This window comes from Netta rufina (genome assembly GCF_964035555.1).
Source record: "Netta rufina genome assembly, chromosome: 1".
In the NCBI taxonomy this organism is placed as follows: Eukaryota; Metazoa; Chordata; class Aves; order Anseriformes; family Anatidae; genus Netta; species Netta rufina.
Genome location: NC_140123.1, coordinates 125,863,397 through 125,884,988, shown reverse-complemented (window position 1 = coordinate 125,884,988; position 21,592 = coordinate 125,863,397).

The window sequence follows — 21,592 nt, the reverse complement described above, 5'->3', positions numbered from 1 at the left end:
TGCCGAAGTGTGCTTGTGAAGCAGAGCTGCCAAGAGGCAACACCTAACTGAGACGTCCAGGGCTCCCCACCTAAGTCCTGGGTCCCAGAGAGAAGCTACCTCTGAAGGAACCCGGGCTACTGCCTGTCAGCAAAGAAGGCAGAAGGAGAAGCCGCCCCGTGCCTGATCACAAGCACCTCCTCTCCCTCATGCCTTTCACTTTTGTCTGCACTCTTTATTCTTTCTTGCTCCACATGGCAGAGCACTGACAGTTCCTGAGCTCTGCAGAGGCATTTGGTTTTCTCTCCCGTTCCTCTCCTCAGCTCTGTGGGACCAGGTCTGGAGGGAGCACTGACCCATCCTATGCCTTGCATCCGCATCACAGGGATCACTGCAGCAGCCTGAGCACTAACAGCTCTGAATGTGGTGTGACTGGCCTGTCTGGAGTGCGCAAATGCACAGGACTCTGAGCGTCTCTTATCTCTGCAGTCCCTCTGCGGAGGGAACAGGTCTGGGGAAAGCAGCCAGGGAAGGGGGTTGTTTGTTTCCTGCCCCTTCTGATCCCAGCAGGAGAGATACGGTGTGGGGCAGATGGGACTAAATCCCACTGTCCTTTGTGGATTTACGAAATGTTCCCCACTCTGATACAGAGAATAAGAGAAACTCACTGCAATGGGAATCACTGTTTCATGCAGGAAACAGGTCTGGGGAAAGCAGCCAGGGAAGGGGATTCTTCCACATGAAACCTCGGCATATTGCTATCTGTCCACTGCCAGCCTCCCCTGCTCCACTTCCTTTTCTGCAGGGTTTATACTTTCCTGTAATTGCATGCGTCATTCCGCAGCGTTCTCAGCCAGCCAATCCTTTCTCACTTTTCATGCTCTCTCATTGCTCTGCCCAGCCCCAGTGTGTCTCATCCTCCTTTAGTACTTTCTTGTCACATACCTCTGAGCAGCTGCAAAGACAGCTCCCTGAAAGGAACAGGAAGGACAGGTGTTTTCACATGGTTTCACGCTGGTTCTTTGTGGCCCTTCTGGCCCCGGTGGGTAAGTGAACTCAACAACCCCCTTAGCACCTGCATAGATTCCCGTGCTGCTTGACTCAGCTGGATGCCTATTTCCCAAAGCTTCCTGTGGTAAGGACAGATGTTGAAGAAGAAGGGCAAGAATCCATGAGTCTCCTGCAATGTCTATTTCTTTCTTGTGTGCACAGCACCCAAGTATTTCTTCTAAGGACACAAGCTGCCCAAGAATATTTCTGGCCTTTCACCTGGATATTGGAAACTCACATACTGATCTAAAGAAGTATGCCATTCCTTCCCTTTCTCTCTAGCCTGTCCTGTTCCTTCTCATCCTTCTTTTTAAGAAGATACCATGCCTAGTGCATGCTTTTTCATCGTGTCTGAAGTCATGTCCTGCCCTGCTTTGTGCTTGAGTAGCTCTCCTCATCTCTCCATCAATCCATTTCTCCCCATCCTCCTTAATGCTTCTCCTTTTCCCTTCCAGTGTTGGCTCTGGAACAGTCGCCAGACACAGTCATATGGCAAGGAGAAAGCATGACTCTGACCTGCTCCAAAATGACACCATCCTATCCAACTATGTACTGGTACAAGATGCCTTTGGGAAATGGCTCCGGGATGACCCTAGTGGTTACTGCAACAAAAGGTGGCAAAGCAAGTGTTGAAGCGACATTCCAAAGCCACTTCAAGAGCAGTGACATAGAAGGAGACGGGATGACCCTCTCGATTGAGGGTGCCTTTCTCAATGACTCTGGCATTTATTACTGTGCTGAAAGTGAAGCACAGTGGGTAGGTTGATGAGGCACCTGAGCACAAACCTCCCCCTGCACAAAAGTGAACGACTATCCTCCTCCTCTGCACTCTACAAGGCAGGACAATACCTTTGTACTCATTACTGTCTCTGCTCCCTAGCCTTCCTTTCCTCCTCAGGCTCTTTGCTTCTTTGTGTCCTTCCATCTGCACTCCCTGCCTAATTTTTCCTTTGGTCTCATTTACATTATATTCTGCTCTGACAATTACTCTAACCTTTTCTGCCTCCTTTCTTCTCCCCACCTTTTTTCCAGCTCTCCTCAATCCTCACTCCATAGACTTCCCTTCCTCTCATTTAAGTCCACTCTTTGGCTTCTCTCATCAAACCTCCCTACTCCCCCTGTCCATTTGACAGCTGTCTTTTCAAAGTTATTTATTTTATTTTATTTTATTTTATTTTATTTTATTTTATTTTATTTTATTTTATTTTATTTTATTTTATTTTATTTTATTTTATTTTATTTTATTTTATTTTATTTTATTTATTTTTTCTTGGCCCGATCTAATTCACTCCATAATCTCCCTAATGTAATTGGGAATGAGTGGTAGTTTGGATACAAAGCCTTCCAGCTCAAGCCTGTTCTTTCCCCAGTTTGCTCCTTCCTGGAAACTGAGAGGACTTACAAAAGTCCAGGTAGATGGCATTGGTTGGTCTTGTCAACTGATGCAGTTGCTCTATCATAGAAGGCCACTAGGTTGGTCAAGCATGATTTGCTCTTGATGAAACCATGCCGGCTGTATCGGATCACCTCCTTGTCCTGCACATGTCTTGATATCAGTGAGTCGGGGATTTCCATCCCAGCACCTGGAGTGCGGCTGTGGGTCAGAGTCTGTGTGCCTAGTACCAAATGCTGGCGCTGGGTAGGGCCAAGTATCTGCATCCTCCCCAGCCTGCTGTACCTGTGTATTTGCTAGCAAACTTTAAGCTGGACTAGACAACAGATAGTAGAGGTCTCAGATCTAGGCTAGCTGTGGGTCTGTGCTGGTACTCCCAGGTGGACTTGAGAAAGTGGTATGCCAGAGGGAAAAGTGTGAGAGTGTGTGAGTGTTTGCGGTGAACTTCAAGCTGGACTAACCAATGTGAGGGTGACTGTGGAGCAGGTAAGATTGCCCAGGATGTGTGCAGTAGTGCTGGGTGGACAGAGGAGCTGTGCCAGGTACTCTAAGGATCCACAATGATATGTGTGTTTATGAACATAGAGAGAACTTTATGTGTGTCTTCACTAGTGAACTTCTACCTTTATCAGCCAGAGATGAGGAAGGGAAGAAAAGCTAATGCTACTGAAGGATGTTCCCTCTCAGGCTTCTTCCTGAGGCTGGGATATAATTCCAGGGAAAGCCATTCCGTTGAACGTGCAGAGTACTTGGAGGAAGCCGTGAAGCTTATATAGCTTCAAGAACATACGGCCCTATATTTAACAAAAAAAACCATTTACCTGAGACTAGATGGGAATACTCTAAGGTATTCCATTTTCATAACAGAAAGAAGATTCCCCAAGACACACAGATCTGTGAGATCTTCCCTTAGCCTCCCAACAGGCTGTGTGGTGACTGAGATGGTCTCCTTCCTTAAACTACCTCCAGGTACGGGAGCCAAGTAGTGTTCTAGGGACCTTGCAGTGTAGAAGCAAGCAGCAAGGACAACAAAGCAGGCCATCGTTCTCCAGGCTGAGCACAACAGCTTCCCCAATGCACCCACACCATATGTTCCATTTATTATTCACACAGTGTTTTTCTAAACACACACAATGTGTGGAGAGGTATGCTCACAGGATGTGGTCCAACAGACGTATTACCCAGAAGACAGCACTCACACTCCTGCCTGCCCTAAGGGAGGATGTATCTTTCTCTTCCCTTGCAGTTTTTCTGATCTTTCTGTCTTCCCTAACTCCATTCCTTCACTTCTCTCCCAAGGCCAACGGCCCCTCCCCACTTTCCGTGCTGTTTCCTCCTTCCTTCCAGACCCACACGGTTCCTGTGAAGTTAATAGCTTTCTCACAGAGCTGCACAAGCACTCTCTAATAGTCCCACAGTGCTTACTGAAGGAGGCAGACTATAAGGAGAAGCCCTGCTGTAGGCAATGGGAAAGCAGAAGTGCGGAGGTGCTCTTCTACAGGTCTAGTGAGAAGCCGATGACCCTCACGCAGAGGCCCTTGATAGCCCAGAGCAGGCAAAATGATGGGACGCTCCCTGGCACGAAGATGGCATGAACAGCATAGGGCTGAGCAGAGAAGATACAATAGTGCAGTCTGTGTGGCCAGGCCCTGTGAAATTTTGGGAAGTCCGATGTGGGAGAAATATAAAAACAAACTCCTTGTTTGCAGGCAAACTTGATCTCCAGTAGGAAAAGAGTGAGCCAGTGCATCCACCAGAACTGGTGCCCTTAATATAAGTATTTATCAGTGGACAAGACCCAAAGTTTTTGCTAAAGACAAACATAATTTGTAGGAGCTTGATTCCCAGTTACATGCACCTGATCAGGTTTCCCAGTCAAATTTACAGCATAAAGCTTCCCATACAATATTGCAAATGGACTTCCTTTTTCCCAAGCTCTTGGGGTTATCTGAACTCTAATCAGTGCTATAGGTAAAACCTCTGTCCGTTTTAACTGTGTTTCCTGGCGCAATTTCCTAAGCTGTCCTTTCACTGTTTGGTTCATTCTCTCTACCTTGCCACTTAACTGTAGCTTCCATGGGGTATGTAGGCCCCATTTTGTATTCAATATCCTCACCAATTCCTTAGTAATTGCTGCCACAAAATGAGGTCCTCTGTCTGACAACATTCCTTCCAGTACTCCAAATCTCAGGATTATTTCTTTTAACAGACATTGTACTACTTTCCTAGTTTGGTTCTTCACAGGTTATCTTTTAGCCACACAGAAAAGGTGAAGGTGCCCCCCCAGTAGAAGTACATATACATAACTATATTGGTTACACCTATGTAATTCAGAAAAACTTGCCGCTACTCGCGCAGAGTGACTCCCTTTTTCACCTCTACAGAAGGAGGCTTTTTGTATTTCCAATACAAAGCTCACATATTTGAGTTATGCTCTTAGCAATTAGTAGCATTTTTTTTCTCCAATGGCATCCCTTCTGACGTTTCCTACTAGAGCTTCCCAATGAAGTTGTGTCGTCCATTGTTTCATAACTACTAGGGTAATGTCCTGGATTCAGCTAGAAGAAACTTCCGCCTATTGGGTTCTGATTGGGTTTTGTGTTTGGGATTTAGGATGAGAATAATATTGATAACAGGCTGATGTTTTAGTTGTTGCAGAGCAGTGCTTACACTAAGCCAAGGACTTTTCATCTTCTCCCCCTGTCCTGCCAGGGAGCAGGCTGGGGTGCAGCAGGGGATGGCAGGGGACAGAACAAGGACAGCTGACCCAAACTGGCCAAAGGGGTATTCCATACCATATGCTGTCATGCTGAACGATTAATATGGGGTGGCTGGCAGGGGTGTGGGGACTGCTTTTCGGGGATAGGATGAGCATTGGTCAGTGCAAGTACCTGAAGGAGCAAGTACCACACTGATCTTTAAGAAGAGCAAGAAGAAGGACCTGGGAAACTACAGGCCAGTCAACCTTCCCTCAGTCCCTCGAAAGGTGATGGAGTGTATTTTCTGGAATGTATTTGCAAATTCATGAGGGCCAAGAACGTGACATGGAGTAGATGACAAGGATTTATGAAGGAAAAGTCATGCTTGACTAACCTCACTGCTTTCTTCAATGAAGAAACTAGCTAATGTGACGCCCATCAATGAGAAGGGTCATAAGGAGGATCCAGGGAACACACAGGCCTGTCAGCCTGACTTCAGTTCTCCTTATGCCTTTCTCTAACCCTTCTTCATCTGAGAAGCATGAAGTTGTTGTGCACACCATAGGAATTTTCCTTCCTGGCATCAGAAGAGGCAAGTATCACCAGGGACATGAGCACATTCCCACTTCCTTCTCTTTCCCTGTTACCAGTCAGAGCTCCAAGGCAAAGGTCCTGCCAGTTTCAAGGAGGAGGGAAAGGTTCTGTCAGGAGGTCTCAGCGTGCTGAGTTTCCCCATTCGGGAGAGCCATGTGGATGTCCTTCTGAAGAGAAACACCTGGGGTCGCTGTGGATAGCATGTTCTCCATTTCCCATGAAAATGCGAGCAGAGCAATAGGGAGCTGTCACTGGTAAAGCATGAGCAAACTGTGCTATCCAACCACTTTTAAGACAGCGGTGATGTCACCAACTGCATCCTAGCTGTGTCCTCCATGCCCCTCTGTTGGCCAAGCTCAGTTCTGCCAGAAAAGAAGACCAGCTTTGCTGGGGTGATTCACAGGGCAGATGGGACAATTGCAGAGATGATCTCAGTCCTCAAGCACTTCTTGAATTTGCCAAAGTGTGCTTGTGAAGCAGAGCTGCCAAGAGGCAACACCTAACTGAGACGTCCAGGGCTCCCCACCTAAGTCCTGGGTCCCAGAGAGAAGCTACCTCTGAAGGAACCCGGGCTACTGCCTGTCAGCAAAGAAGGCAGAAGGAGAAGCCGCCCCGTGCCTGATCACAAGCACCTCCTCTCCCTCATGCCTTTCACTTTTGTCTGCACTCTTTATTCTTTCTTGCTCCACATGGCAGAGCACTGACAGTTCCTGAGCTCTGCAGAGGCATTTGGTTTTCTCTCCCGTTCCTCTCCTCAGCTCTGTGGGACCAGGTCTGGAGGGAGCACTGACCCATCCTATGCCTTGCATCCGCATCACAGGGATCACTGCAGCAGCCTGAGCACTAACAGCTCTGAATGTGGTGTGACTGGCCTGTCTGGAGTGCGCAAATGCACAGGACTCTGAGCGTCTCTAATCTCTGCAGTCCCTCTGCGGAGGGAACAGGTCTGGGGAAAGCAGCCAGGGAAGGGGGTTGTTTGTTTCCTGCCCCTTCTGATCCCAGCAGGAGAGGTACAGTGTGGGGCAGATGGGACTGAATCCCACTGTCCTTTGTGGATTTACGAAATGTTCCCCACTCTGATACAGAGAGTAAGAGAAACTCACTGCAATGGGAATCACTGTTTCATGCAGGAAACAGGTCTGGGGAAAGCAGCCAGGGAAGGGGATTCTTCCACATGAAACCTCGGCATATTGCTATCTGTCCACTGCCAGCCTCCTCTGCTCCACTCCCTTTTCTGCAGGGTTTATACTTTCCTGTAATTGCATGCGTCATTCCGCAGCGTTCTCAGCCAGCCAATCCTTTCTCACTTTTCATGCTCTCTCATTGCTCTGCCCAGCACCAGTGTGTCTCATCCTCCTTTAGTACTTTCTTGTCACATACCTCTGAGCGGCTACAAAGACAGGTCCCTGAAAGGAACAGGAAGGACGGGTGTTTTCACATGGTTTCACGCTGTTTCTTTGTGGCCCTTCTGGCCCCGGTGGGTAAGTGAACTCAACAACCCCCTTAGCACCTGCATAGATTCCCGTGCTGCTTGACTCAGCTGGATGCCTATTTCCCAAAGCTTCCTGTGGTAAGGACAGACGTTGAAGAAGAAGGGCAAGAATCCATGAGCCTCCTGCAAAGTCTATTTCTTTCTTGTGTGCACAGCACCCAAGTATTTTGTCTAAGGACACAAGCTGCCCAAGAATATTTCTGGCCTTTCACCTGGATATTGGAAACTCACATACTGATCTAAAGAAGTATGCCATTCCTTCCCCCTCTCCCCAGCCCGTCCCGTTCCTTCTCATCCTTCTTTCTAACAACACAGCATGCCTAGTGCATGCTTTTTCATCATGTCTGAAGTCATGTCCTGCCCTGCTTTGTGCTTGAGTAGCTCTCCTCATCTCTCCATCAAACCGTTTCTCCCCATCCTCCTTAATGCTTCTCCTTTTCTCTTCCAGTGTTGGCTCTGGAACAGTCGCCAGACACAGTCATATGGCAAGGAGAAAAAATGAGTCTGACCTGCTCCAAAATGAAGTCCTCCAGTATAGTTATGTACTGGTACAAGATGCCTTTGGGAAATGGCTCTGGGCTGATCCTAGTGGTTACTGCAACAAAAGGTAGCAAAGCAAGTGTTGAAGCGGCATTCCAAAGCCACTTCAAGAGCAGTGACATAGAAGGAGACAAGATGACCCTCTCGACTGAGGGTGCCTTTCTCAATGACTCTGGCATTTATTACTGTGCTGAAAGTGAAACACAGTGGGTAGGTTGATGAGGCACCTGAGCACAAACCTCCCCCTGCACAAAAGTGAACGACTATCCTCCTCCTCTGCACTCTACAAGGCAGGACAATACCTTTATACTTGTTTCTGTCTCTGCTCCCTAGCCTTCCTTTCCTCCTCAGTCTCTTTGCTTCTTTGTGTCCTTCCATCTGCACTCCCTGCCTAACTCTTCCTTTGCTTTCATTTACATTATATGAACCTCTGACAATCGTTCTAATTCTCTCTGCCTCCCTTTGTCTCCCCACCCTTGTTCCATAAACTCACTCCATAGACTTCCCTTCTTCTCATTTAAGTCCACTTTTCTGGCTTCTCTCATCAAACCTCCCCACTCTCCCTGTCCATTTGACAGCTCTCTGTTCAAAGTGTTTTTTTTTTTTTTTTTTTTTTTTTTTGTTTTGTTTTGTTTTGTTTTGTTTTGTTTTGTTTTCCGTCCAATCTAATTCACTCCATACTCTCCCTAAAGGGATTGGGAATGAGTGGAAGTTTGGATACACAGCCTTCCAGCTCAAGCCTGTGCTTTCCCCAGTTTGCTCCTTCCTGGAAACTGAGAGGACTTGCAAAAGTCCAGGTAGATGGCATTGGTTGGTCTTGTCAACTGATGCAGTTGCTCTATCATAGAAGGCCACTAGGTTGGTGAAGCACGATTTGCCCTTGATGAAACCATGCCGGCTGTATCGGATCACCTCCTTGTCCTGCACATGCCTTGATATCAGTGAGTGGGGGTTTCCACCCCAGCACCTGGAGTGAGGCTGTGGGTCAGAGGCTGCGTGCCTAGTACCAGCTGCTGGTGGTGGGTTGGGCCAAGTATCTGCATCCTCCCCAGCCTGCTATACCTGTGTATTTGCTTGCAAACTTTAAGCTGGACTAGACAACAGATAGTAGAGGTCTCAGATCTAGACTAGCTGTGGGTCTGTGCTGGTACTCCGAGGTGGACTTGAGAAAGTGGTATGCCAGAGGGAAAAGTGTGAGAGTGTGAGAGTGTTTGCGGTGAACTTCAAGCTGGACTAACCAATGTGAGGGTGACTGTGGAGCAGGTAAGATTGCCCAGGATGTGTGCAGTAGTGCTGGGTGGACAGAGGAGCTGTGCCAGGTAATCTAAGGATCCACAATGGTATGTGTGTTTATGAACATAGAGAGAACGTTATGTGTGCCTTTGCTAGTGAACTTCTACCATTACCAGTCATAGAGGAGGAAGGGAAGAAAAGCTAATGCTACTGAAGGATGTTCCCTTCAAGCTGAAAAGCTAATGCTACTGAAGGATGTTCCCTCTCAGGCTTCCTCCTGAGGCTGGGATATAATTCCAGGGAAAGCCATTCCGTTGAACATGCAGAGTACTTGGAGGAAGCCATGAAGCTTATATAGCTTCAAGAACATACAGCCCTATATTTAACAAGAAAACCATTTACCTGAGACTAGATGGGAAAACCCCTGAGATGAGATGGGAAATCTGGAACCAGGAAGACTCATCCTTAGTGCAGGAGGAGCAGATCAAGGAGCAGTTAGGCAAATTGGATGTACCTAAGTTCATGTGGCCTGATAGATAGCACCAAGTACTGAGAGATCTGGCTGTGACTGCAAGGTCACTCTTGATCTTCGAGCATCTGAGATGAGTGGGAGAAGTTCCTGAATATTGGTTGACAGAAAGTACTACACTAGTCTTGGAAGAGCAAGAAGGAGGACCTGGGGAACTACAGGCCAGTCAACCTTCCATCCGTCCCTCAAATGGTGATGGAGGAGATGGATATTTTCTGGAATGTATTGGCAAATTCATAAGGGCCAAGAACGTGACATGGAGTAGCTGACAAGGATTTATGAAGGAAAAGTCATGCTTGACTAACCTCACTGCTTTCTTCAATGAAGAAACTTGCTAATGTGACGCCCATCAATGAGAAGGGTCATAAGGAGGATCCGGGGAAACACAGGCCTGCTAGCCTGACTTCAGTGGCAGGGAAGGCTGCACAACAAATCATCTTGAGTGCAATCACGCAGCATATGAGGGACAAATGGGGGATCAGACCCAGCCATCATGGGTTCACGAAAAGCAAGTTAGTGGGTGTTGGCCAGTGCTCATCTGAACAAGAGCCAGTAGTGTTCCCATGTTGCCAACAAAGTCAAAATCATCCTGGCTTGCATCACGACAGTGTAGCAAGCATGATTACGGAGGTGATCCTCTGTAACTCTGTACTCTGTACTCTGCTCTGGTGAGGCCGCACCTCAAGTACTGTGTTCAGTTTAGAGACCCTCACTACAAGAAAGACATTGTGGCCCTGGAGCATGTCCAGAGAAGGGCTATGAAGCTGGTGAAAGGTGTGGAACACAGGTCTTGTGAGGAGTGGCTGAGGGAATTGGGGTTGTTTAGTCTGGAGAAGATGAGATTCAGGGACAATGTTATTGCTCTCTTCAACTACCTGACAGGAGGTTGTGGTGAGCTGGGGGTCAGCCTCTTCTTGCAGAAGACTAGTGATAGGACTAGAGGGAATGGCCTCAAGTAATGCCAGGGAAAGTTCAGTTTTGAAATTTCTTCTCAGAAAGAGTAGTTCGTCATTGGAACGTGTTGCCCAGGGAGGTGGTTGAGTCACCGTCCCTGGGATGTTTAAGAAAATGTTGGACCGGGTTATTAGGAAACCGGATTGCTGGATAATATTGGTGGTATGGGGACAGTTGGACCAGGTCATCTGGAAGGTCTTTTCCAACCTTAGTGATTCTATGATTCTGTGTCTAGCCTGGTGGATAAGGGGAGAGCAGAGGACACTTTTAACCTTGACTTTAGTGAAGCCTTTGACACTGTCTTCCGTAGCATCCCCATAGAGAGAAGCTTCTAGAACCACAAGGTTCTAGAATAAACTTCACTTCTCTATCTACAGGAAATACACTGGCTTTTCATCAAAATACCATAAGTTGTTTCTCATTTCTATTCTTAATTCTTCTTCCAAGACCTGTGTCTTGGAAGCATAGGAAGTTTTGAGAAGTTGGACTGACCAAGATCCTGTGTTCTGTCTCATTCTTGGAGCCTTTTAGTTAAGTGCTCCTGCCGGTTTATCACTTATTTTCCTGTCATCCCAGGTTGCCGAGTGCTTTTCTTGCCTTTGTATGTGCACCCAAATACATTGCACTTGATCCCAGCAGGCTTTTTTTTCCTCAGAAAAATAGAGAAACCACAGGGCACATTGTCCTGTTGACCCTCCGGCTCCAGTTAGTCCATACAGTTCTGTAATTCCCTCACTCCTTCTGTGTAAGAAAAGCAATATGTAGAAATGTCAGCAGTGAGAGAAGTAAAAAAGTGTCCTCACATCTCGGTTCTCTGCAGACTTTGGTTGCACTTACCAGGCAGAACATGAGACTCTGGGTCACGAGTTTGGGGCGTACGGGTGCCAGAAAAGAGTGTGGTAGTATAACATCAATAGGTAGGTAAGCACCACACTGCCACTCTTTCATTCCCCCTACTCAACAAATCATGAGGAGAAAATATGCTGAAAAATAAACAACCTTGTGGTTTGAGATAAGGACAGAAAAATCACTCACCAATTACCATCATGGACAAAACAGGCTCAGTGTAGGTGGGATTAATGAAATTTATTGTCAATGAATTACTAGCTAGAGCAGTGGGAACTAAAAGCAAGCTAAAAGCACCTTTCCCTCATCCTCATTCTCTATTTTTCTACCTCTTCCCCCCAAGCAGCACGGGCAAGTGGGAATGTGGTTACACTTGGTCTTTGTGAATCCACCCTCACTCTCTTTCCCTGCTCCAGCATGGCTCTTTTCCCCACTCCAGTAAAAGCTAAAAAGCTAAAAATATGCATCAGAGTATAATCTGAGTCAAAACGCGTGGAAGGATACAAAAGCATGTAAAATTTGTTCAAACTCATTGGCCAACAGCTCTACCGACTTTGAAAGCACAACTGAAATGCAAGGAAAAACACAAAAGGTTTTGAAGGCACTCAGACAAATCTTCTAGATTGTCTACAATTTTTTGACAAGCCACTGAAACTGTAAGGCGTCCAGCACAGGATCCAGCCTCGCTGAAGCACAGGTAAGGAACAGTTTCTCCTGACAAAACCTGCAGTGGCAAGAACTGTCAGGGACTGGACAGGCGCCATGGTCATATCCCTCCTTCTCATATGCTAAGTGCCAATGGGCCCTAGGGCCACTGGAGAGCATACAAAGCTTTCACACATCACGTAGAACATATTTTCTTCCCCTCTGGGAAGAGCTATAGCGTTTCAAGTCACTTCTGTTTCCTTCTTTAAAAAAGCAGGCTTAAAAAAGAGTGATGGGGAATATCCGCTACCAGTTCCGCTGAGATGTACACCACTCTCATAGACAGAGCATGCCCTTTCTACAAATCTTTGAAGGCAAACGGACAGGTATGAATCTCTCTAGAGCTTCAGACAAATACATGACGGATAACAAGAAAAAGGAAGGAAAAAGTGAAAACCTCAGTAATATTGCTTGGAAGAAGCAACATCAGTACTAACGAAGAAGGTCACTGCAACCAAAGACCTCCACTTCAAAGTGTTAGTGCGAAAAGAATCAGCTACAACACCCAAAGTTCTTGGCATCATCAGAAAATAATGGAGAGCATTATTAGTTAAGACTAGCCTAAGGCTAGCTTTAGGACAAGGCTAGCTAGGGCACACTTGGCAGACTAGAAAAATCAGACTGATCATGAGGTGATGTCTTGTCACAGTTTTTGCTTTCAGGAAAAAAAGGCTGGCAGAGATACCTCCCTTTCTTTAATTCAGAAGTGAATTAGGATGCTCTCCCAGGAAGGTTAAACTATAGGGAATATGCTTCTCTGACTGGAAAACTGAAGAAACTAAGATGTGACTAAGCGCAATTTTTTTGTGCCCCCGCTATCTTTGCTTCTGTCTGACAGAAGTTCCGAGCTGTGTGGTACAATCATCTGTCACGTACTGAGATGGTCTCTCGAGAATGGAACTATGTATGCTGTAGGTGTAGAGGAGGGGTCCAGCATGTCCATCTGTCCAAAGTTCTGGTTCACATCAGCGCTTCTCTTGTGTCAACCATGGTCGTGAAGCTCTGGGCTCTGTGCTTTCCCTCATCTTTCTCCTGCTCTGCGCTTTCTCTCTCTCCAAACCCCACCCATAACCCTAACCCTAACAAACTAACCTCAACCCTAATTCTAACCCTAATCCTAACTATGACTCTAAGACCAAATCAAGCTCACGTAGGCCTCCCATGAAATAATGATCACAATGGAACCCTTCTGGGAAACATGAGCTTTCTTTGGCAGCCTTTGTACAGCCCCACTCAGAACAGCAGCTTCTGGATGATTGATGAGGATGGTCGCCTTGCAAATAGGGATGCAGACAAGATGAACAAGGAGCTCCAGGCTGAATTCAAACACAAACCACTCAACCCTTTGCCAAAATGGACGTTGAGAGGTTCTTCCTTCATCTGACTCTGGGAATCCAAACATCTATGCAGGTCCTGCTCTAATTCCCCAAACTTACGGCCCTCCAAAGTCCTTCATCTGCCCTCCAGGTCCCTCTTTTGCAATTTCCAGTGTTTTCCCATGTTTGTAAGTTACTGTGTTTCCCAAGGCCTTTTACAAAAACAAGCGAAGTAGAGGGGCAGAGCATGCACACCTGAATCCTCTGGCCAGACTTTATGCATCATGTCTAATCTCCCTAGGCTGTGTGTTAAAAAAGATCTACATGACTGTTACATGAAGGTAAGAAGGTAATGGTGGGCAAGAGAGACTTGTCAGAAGTACAACGCTGCAATGCCAATTATGCGGGCTGTCTTCCCACCTGGGTTCTCTGTTAGAGGACAGTGGAGTCTATGGCTTGAAGAGATGGGGAAGACAATGAGAACTAAACTGTGAGTTGCCCCCACCAACAGCAGGAGAAATCCCAGGTGCACTGGGGATGGTCCTTGTGATCAGAAAGTCCTGGAAAAGGGATTCCGAGGAACCGTGCAGTTTCATAGCATCTGCTCTAGCCCATCTACTGCAACCCCCGCTGCTAGCTGCAAAACAAGAGGGCTACTCTGAATTGCTTGCTCTTCTTTATCTTCAGTGTGTCTGAAGATCAAGGGACTGGAAGTCTCCAGTGGAGCTAATACTCAGATATATTTCACCAGACCAGACCACCAGGGACAGAAGCTAAGAAATCCTTCTTGCATGAGGAGGTACGGGACTCTTTGGGGTGCTCCGGGTCATGCTGTATTACGATGATGTAACATGAAATGATGGCATACAAGAGAACTGTGAAAGACCACGGTCCCCACCTGTTGATCCAGATTCTTTCACTTAGCATCTCCATGCAGTTCTCCTTATGCCTTTCACTGACCCTCCTTCATCTGAGGATCATGAAGTTGCGGTACACACCACTGGAATTTTCCTTCTTGGCATCAGGAGAGGCAAGTATCACCAGGGACAGGAGCACATTCCCACTTCCTTCTCTTTCCCTGTTACCAGTCAGAGCTCCAAGGCAAAGGTCCTGCCAGTTTCAAGGAGGAGGGAAAGGTTCTGTCAGGAGGTCTCAGCGTGCTGAGTTTCCCCATTCGGGAGAGCCATGTGGATGTCCTTCTGAAGAGAAACACGTGAGGGCGCTGTGGATAGCATGTTCTCCATTTCCCATGAAAATGCGAGCAGAGCAATAGGGAGCTGTCACTGGTAAAGCATGAGCAAACTGTGCTATCCAACCACTTTTAAGACAGCAGTGATGTCACCGACTGCATCCTAGCTGTGTCCTCCATGCCCCTCTGTTGGCCAAGCTCAGTTCTGCCAGAAAAGAAGACCAGCTTTGCTGGGGTGATTCACAGGGCAGATGGGACAATTGCAGAGATGATCTCAGTCCTCAAGCACTTCTTGAATTTGCCAAAGTGTGCTTGTGAAGCAGAGCTGCCAAGAGGCAACACCTAACTGAGACGTCCAGGGCTCCCCACGTAAGTCCTGGGTCCCAGAGAGAAGCTACCTCTGAAGGAACCCAGGCTACTGCCTGTCAGCAAAGAAGGCAGAAGGAGAAGCCGCCCCGTGCCTGATCACAAGCACCTCCTCTCCCTCATGCCTTTCACTTTTGTCCACACTCTTTATTCTTTCTTGCTCCACATGGCAGAGCACTGACAGTTCCTGAGCTCTGCAGAGGCATTTGGTTTTCTCTCCCGTTCCTCTCCTCAGCTCTATGGGACCAGGACTGGAGGGAGCACTGACCCATCCTATGCCTTGCATCCACATCACAGGGATCACTGCAGCAGCCTGAGCACTAACAGCTGTGAATGTGCTGTGACTGGCCTGTCTGGAGTGCACAAATGCACAGGACTCTGAGCGTCTCTAATCTCTGCAGTCCCTCTGTGGAGGGAACAGGTCTGGGGAAAGCAGCCAGGGAAGGGGGTTGTTTGTTTCCTGCCCCTTCTGATCCCAGCAGGAGAGATACGGTGTGGGGCAGATGGGACTGAATCCCACTGTCCTTTGTGGATTTACGAAATGTTCCCCACTCTGATACAGAGAGTAAGAGAAACTCACTGCAATGGGAATCACTGTTTCATGCAGGAAACAGGTCTGGGGAAAGCAGCCAGGGAAGGGGATTCTTCCACATGAAACCTCGGCATATTCCTATCTGTCTACTGCAAGCCTCCCCTGCTCCACACCATTTCTGCAGGGTTTATACTTTCCTGTAATTGCATGCGTCATTCCACAGCGTTCTCAGCCAGCCAATCCTTTCTCACTTTTCATGCCCTCTCATTGCTCTGCCCAGCCCCAGTGTGTCTCATCCTCCTTTAGTACTTTCTTGTCACATACCTCTGAGCGGCTACAAAGACAGCTCCCTGAAAGGAACAGGAAGGACAGGTGTTTTCACATGGTTTCACGCTGGTTCTTTGTGGCCCTTCTGGCCCCGGTGGGTAAGTGAACTCAACAACCCCCTTAGCACCTGCATAGATTCCCGTGCTGCTTGACTCAGCTGGATGCCTATTTCCCAAAGCTTCCTGTGGTAAGGACAGATGTTGAAGAAGAAGGGCAAGAATCCATGAGTCTCCTGCAATGTCTATTTCTTTCTTGTGTGCACAGCACCCAAGTATTTCTTCTAAGGACACAAGCTGCCCAAGAATATTTCTGGCCTTTCACCTGGATATTGGAAACTCACATACTGATCTAAAGAAGTATGCCATTCCTTCCCCCTCTCCCCAGCCCGTCCCGTTCCTTCTCATCCTTCTTTCTAACAACACACCATGCCTAGTGCATGCTTTTTCATCATGTCTGAAGTCATGTCCTGCCCTGCTTTGTGCTTGAGTAGCTCTCCTCATCTCTCCATCAATCCATTTCTCCCCATCCTCCTTAATGCTTCTCCTTTTCTCTTCCAGTGTTGGCTCTGGAACAGTCGCCAGACACAGTCATATGGCAAGGAGAAACCATGACTCTGACCTGCTCCAAAATGACACCCTCCTATGATATTATGTACTGGTACAAGATGCCTTTGGGAAATGGCTCTGGGATGATCTTAGTGGCTACTGCAACAAAAGGTGGCAAAGCAAGTGTTGAAGCGACATTCCAAAGCCACTTCAAGAGCACTGACATAGAAGGAGACGGGATGACCCTCTCGATTGAGGGTGCCTTTCTCAATGACTCTGGCATTTATTACTGTGCTGAAAGTGAAACACAGTGGGTAGGTTGATGAGGCACCTGAGCACAAACCTCCTCCTGCACAAATGTGAACGACTATCCTCCTCCTCTGCACTGCACAAGGAAGGAACAATACCTTTATACTTGTTTCTGTCTCTGCTCCCTAGCCTTCCTTTCCTCCTCAGGCTCTTTCCTTCTTTGTGTCCTTCCCTCTCCACTCCCTGCCTCTCTCTTTGTTTGGTCTCATTTCGACTATATTCTGCTCTGACAATTACTCTAACCTTTTCTGCCTCCTTTTGTCTCCCCACTTTTTCTCCAGCTCTCCTCAATCCTCACTCCATAGACTTCCCTTCTTCTCATTTAAGTCCACTTTTCTGGCTTCTCTCATCAAACCTCCCTACTCTCCCTGTCCATTTGACAGCTCTCTTTCCAAATATTATAATTAATTTTTTCTTTTTTCTGTCTGGGTAAGGCCAAGTATCTGCATTTTCCCCAGCCTGCTGTTCCTGTTTATTTGCTAGCAAACTTTAAGCTGGACTAGACAACAAATAGTAGAGGTCTCAGGTCTAGGCTAGCTGTTTGTCTGTGCTGGTACTCCCAGGTGGACTTGAGAAAGTGGTATGCCAGAGGGAAAAGTGTGAGAGTGTGTGAGTGTTTGCGGTGAACTTCAAGCTGGACTAACCAATGTGAGGGTGACTGTGGAGCAGGTAAGAGTGCCCAGGATGTGTGCAGTAGTGCTGGGTGGACAGAGGAGCTGTGCCAGGTACTCTAAGGATCCACAATGATATGTGTGTTTATGAACATAGAGAGAACTTTATGTGTGCCTTTACTAGTGAACTTCTATCTTTACCAGCCAGAGAGGAGGAAGGGAACTCGGTTGTCTGTGTCTATGTTTACATGATGGTGTGTAAATGTTGTTGAAGGTAGCCCTTCACCAAGGCAGCGGGTGTGACTAGTTGTGTCAACATCCAGTCTCTCTCTGTGTGTAGCTGTGTTTCTCTGGGATACATGCTCAGCTTTGCTACTGGTTGAACATGTGCAAAAAGGAAAGCAGCAGCCACGTTTCCCAACCTGAGCAGATACTCCAGGTCCCCTGGCACTGGGCAAATTGGATGTACCTAAGTTCATGTGGCCTGATACATAGCACCAAGTACTGAGAGATCTGGCCGTCACTGCAAGGTCACTCTTGATCTTTGAGCATCTGTGATGAGTGGGAGAGGTTCCTGAACATTGGTTGACAGAAAGTACTACAGTGGTCTTTAAGAAGAGCGAGAAGGAGGACCTGGGGAGCTACAGGCCAGTCAACCTTCCCTCAGTCCCTCGAAAGGTGTTGGAGGAGATGGATATTTTCTGGAATGTATTTGCAAATTCATGAGAGCCAAGAACGTGACATGGAGTAGCTGACAAGGATTTATGAAGGAAAAGTCATGCTTGACTAACCTCACTGTTTTCTTCAATGAAGAAACTTGCTAATGTGACGCCCATCAATGAGAAGGGTCATAAGGAGGATCCGGGGAAACACAGGCCTGCTAGCCTGACTTCAGTGGCAGGGAAGGCTGCACAACAAATCATCTTGAGTGCAATCACGCAGCATATGAGGAACAAATGGGGGATCAGACCCAGCCATCATGGGTTCACGAAAAGCAAGTTAGTGGGTGTTGGCCAGTGCTCATCTGAACAAGAGCCAGTAGTGTTCCCATGTTGCCAGCAAAGTCAAAATCATCCTGGCTTGCATCACGACAGTGTAGCAAGCATGATTACGGAGGTGATCCTCCCCCTGTACTCTGCTCTGGTGAGGCCGCACCTCAAGTACTGTGATCAGTTTAGAGATCCTCACTACAAGAAAGACATTGTGGCCCTGGAGCATGTCCAGAGAAGGGCTATGAAGCTGGTGAAAGGTGTGGAACACAGGTCTTGTGAGGAGTGGCTGAGGGAACTGGGGTTGTTTAGTCTGGAGAAGATGAGATTCAGGGACGATGTTATTGCTCTCTTCAACTACCTGACAGGAGGTTGTGGTGAGCTGGGGGTCAGCCTCTTCTTGCAGAAGACTAGTGATAGGACTAGAGGGAATGGCCTCAAGTAATGCCAGGGAAAGTTCAGTTTTGAAATTTCTTCTCAGAAAGTGTAGTTTGTCATTGGAACGTGTTGCCCAGGGAGGTGGTTGAGTCACCGTCCCTGGGATGTTTAAGAAAATGTTGGACCGGGTTATTAGGAAACCGGATTGCTGGATAATATTGGTGGTATGGGGACAGTTGGACCAGGTCATCTGGAAGGTCTTTTCCAACCTTAGTGATTCTATGATTCTGTGTCTAGCCTGGTGGATAAGGGGAGAGCAGAGGACGCTTTTAACCTTGACTTTAGTAAAGCCTTTGACACTGTCTTCCATAGTATCCCTGTAGAGAGAAACTTCTAGAACCACAAGGTTCTAGAATAAACTTCACTTCTCTATCTACAGGAGATACACTGGCTTTTCATCAAAATACCATAGGTTGTTTCTCATTTCTATTCTTAATTCTTCTTCCAAGTCCTGTGTCTTGGAAGCATAGGAAGTTTTGAGAAGTTGGACTGACCAAGATCCTGTGTTCTGTCTCATTCTTGGAGCCTTTTAGTTAAGTGCTCCTGCCGGTTTATCACTTATTTTCCTGTCATCCCAGGTTGCCGAATGCTTTTCTTGCCTTTGTATGTGCACCCAAATACATTGCACTTGATCCCAGCAGGCTTTTTTTTCCTCAGAAAAATAGAGAAACCACAGGGCACATTGTCCTGTTGACCCTCAGGCTCCAGTTAGTCCACACAGTTCTGTAATTCCCTCACTCCTTCTGTGTAAGAAAAGCAATATGTAGAAATGTCAGCAGTGAGAGAAGTAAAAAAGTGTCCTCACATCTCGGTTCTCTGCAGACTTTGATTGCACTTACCAGGCAGAACATGAGACTCTGGGTCACGAGTTTGGGGCGTATGGGTGCCAGAAAAGAGTGTGGTAGTATAACATCAATAGGTAGGTAAGCACCACACTGCCACTCTTTCATTCCCCCTACTAAATAAATCGTGAGGAGAAAATATGCTGAAAAATAAACAACCTTGTGGTTTGAGATAAGGACAGAAAAATCACTCACCAATTACGATCATGGACAAATCAAGCTCAGTGTAGGTGGGATTAATGAAATTTATTGTTAATGAATTACTAGCTAGAGCAGTGGGAACTAAAAGCAAGCTAAAAGCACCTTTCCCTCATCCTCATTCTCTATTTTTCTACCTCTTCCCCCCAAGCAGCACGGGCAAGTGGGAATGTGGTTACACTTGGTCTTTGCGAATCCACCCTCACTCTCTTTCCCTGCTCCAGCATGGCTCTTTTCCCCACTCCAGTAAAAGCTAAAAAGCTAAAAATATGCATCAGAGTATAATCTGAGTCAAAACGCGTGAAAGGATACAAAAGCATGTAAAATTTGTTCAAACTCATTGGCCAACAGCTCTACCGACTTTGAAAGCACAACTGAAATGCAAGGAAAAACATAAAAGGTTTTGAAGGTACTCAGACAAATCTTCTAGATTGTCTACAATTTTTTGACAATCCACTGAAACTGTAAGGCGTCCAGCACAGGATCCAGCCTCGCTGAAGCACAGGTAAGGAACAGTTTCTCCTGACAAAACCTGCAGTGGCAAGAACTGTCAGGGACTGGACAGGCGCCATGGTCATATCCCTCCTTCTCATATGCTAAGTGCCAATGGGCCCTAGGGCCACTGGAGAGCATACAAAGCTTTCACACATCACGTAGAACATATTTTCTTCCCCTCTGGGAAGAGCTATAGCGTTACAAGTCACTTCTGTTTCTTTCTTTAAAAGCAGGCTTAAAAAAGAGTGATGGGGAATATCCGCTACCAATTCCGCTGAGATGTACACCACTCTCATAGACAGAGCATGCCCTTTCTACAAATCTTTGAAGGCAAACGGACAGGTATGAATCTCTCTAGAGCTTCAGACAAATATGTTAGGGATAACAACAAAAAGGAAGGAAAAAGTGAAAACCTCAGTAATATTGCTTGGAAGAAGCAACATCAGTACTAACGAAGAAGGTCACTGCAACCAAAGACCTCCATTTCAAAGTGTTAGTGCAAAAAGAATCAGCTACAACACCCAAAGTTCTTGGCATCATCAGAAAATAATGGAGAGCATTATTAGTTAAGACTAGCCTAAGGCTAGCTTTAGGACAAGGCTAGCTAGGGCACACTTGGCAGACTAGAAAAATCAGACTGATCATGAGGTGATGTCTAGTCACAGTTTTTGCTTTCAGGAAAAAAAGGCTGGCAGAGATACCTCCCTTTCTTTAATTCAGAAGTGAATTAGGATGTGCTCCCAGGAAGGTTAAACTATAGGGAATATGCTTCTCTGACTGGAAAACTGAAGAAACTAAGATGTGACTAAGCGCAATTTTTTTGTGCCCCCGCTATCTTTGCTTCTGTCTGACAGAAGTTCCGAGCTGTGTGGTACAATCATCTGTCATGTACTGAGAAGGTCTCTCGAGAATGGAACTATGTATGCTGTAGGTGTAGAGGAGGGGTCCAGCATGTCCATCTGTCCAAAGTTCTGGTTCACATCAGCGCTTCTCTTGTGTCAACCATGGTCGCGAAGCTCTGGGCTCTGTGCTTTCCCTCATCTTTCTCCTGCTCTGCGCTTTCTCTCTCTCCAAACCCCACCCATAACCCTAACCCTAACAAACTAACCTCAACCCTAATTCTAACCCTGTGAGGAATGTTTTAATTCGTGTCCATAAAGAACAATTGTGTTTGAATCCTGTCTGCCTCTGGGCCCTGCACTGGCAATTTAATTCTTGAACCACAGATGCAGTGTGTCCCAGTCTCCCCCTCATTCTAGTCAATTTATCACTTCTTACATTTATGAACCTGTTTGCTTTTGTTATTCCGGACTTCTATTTCTAACACTGCTATAGATGTGTCTGTGAATAGCTGGGGAAGAATGTTTTAATTACTCATGTGTCTGGGAGTTTCAGAACAACTGATTACAACTAGTGACTGT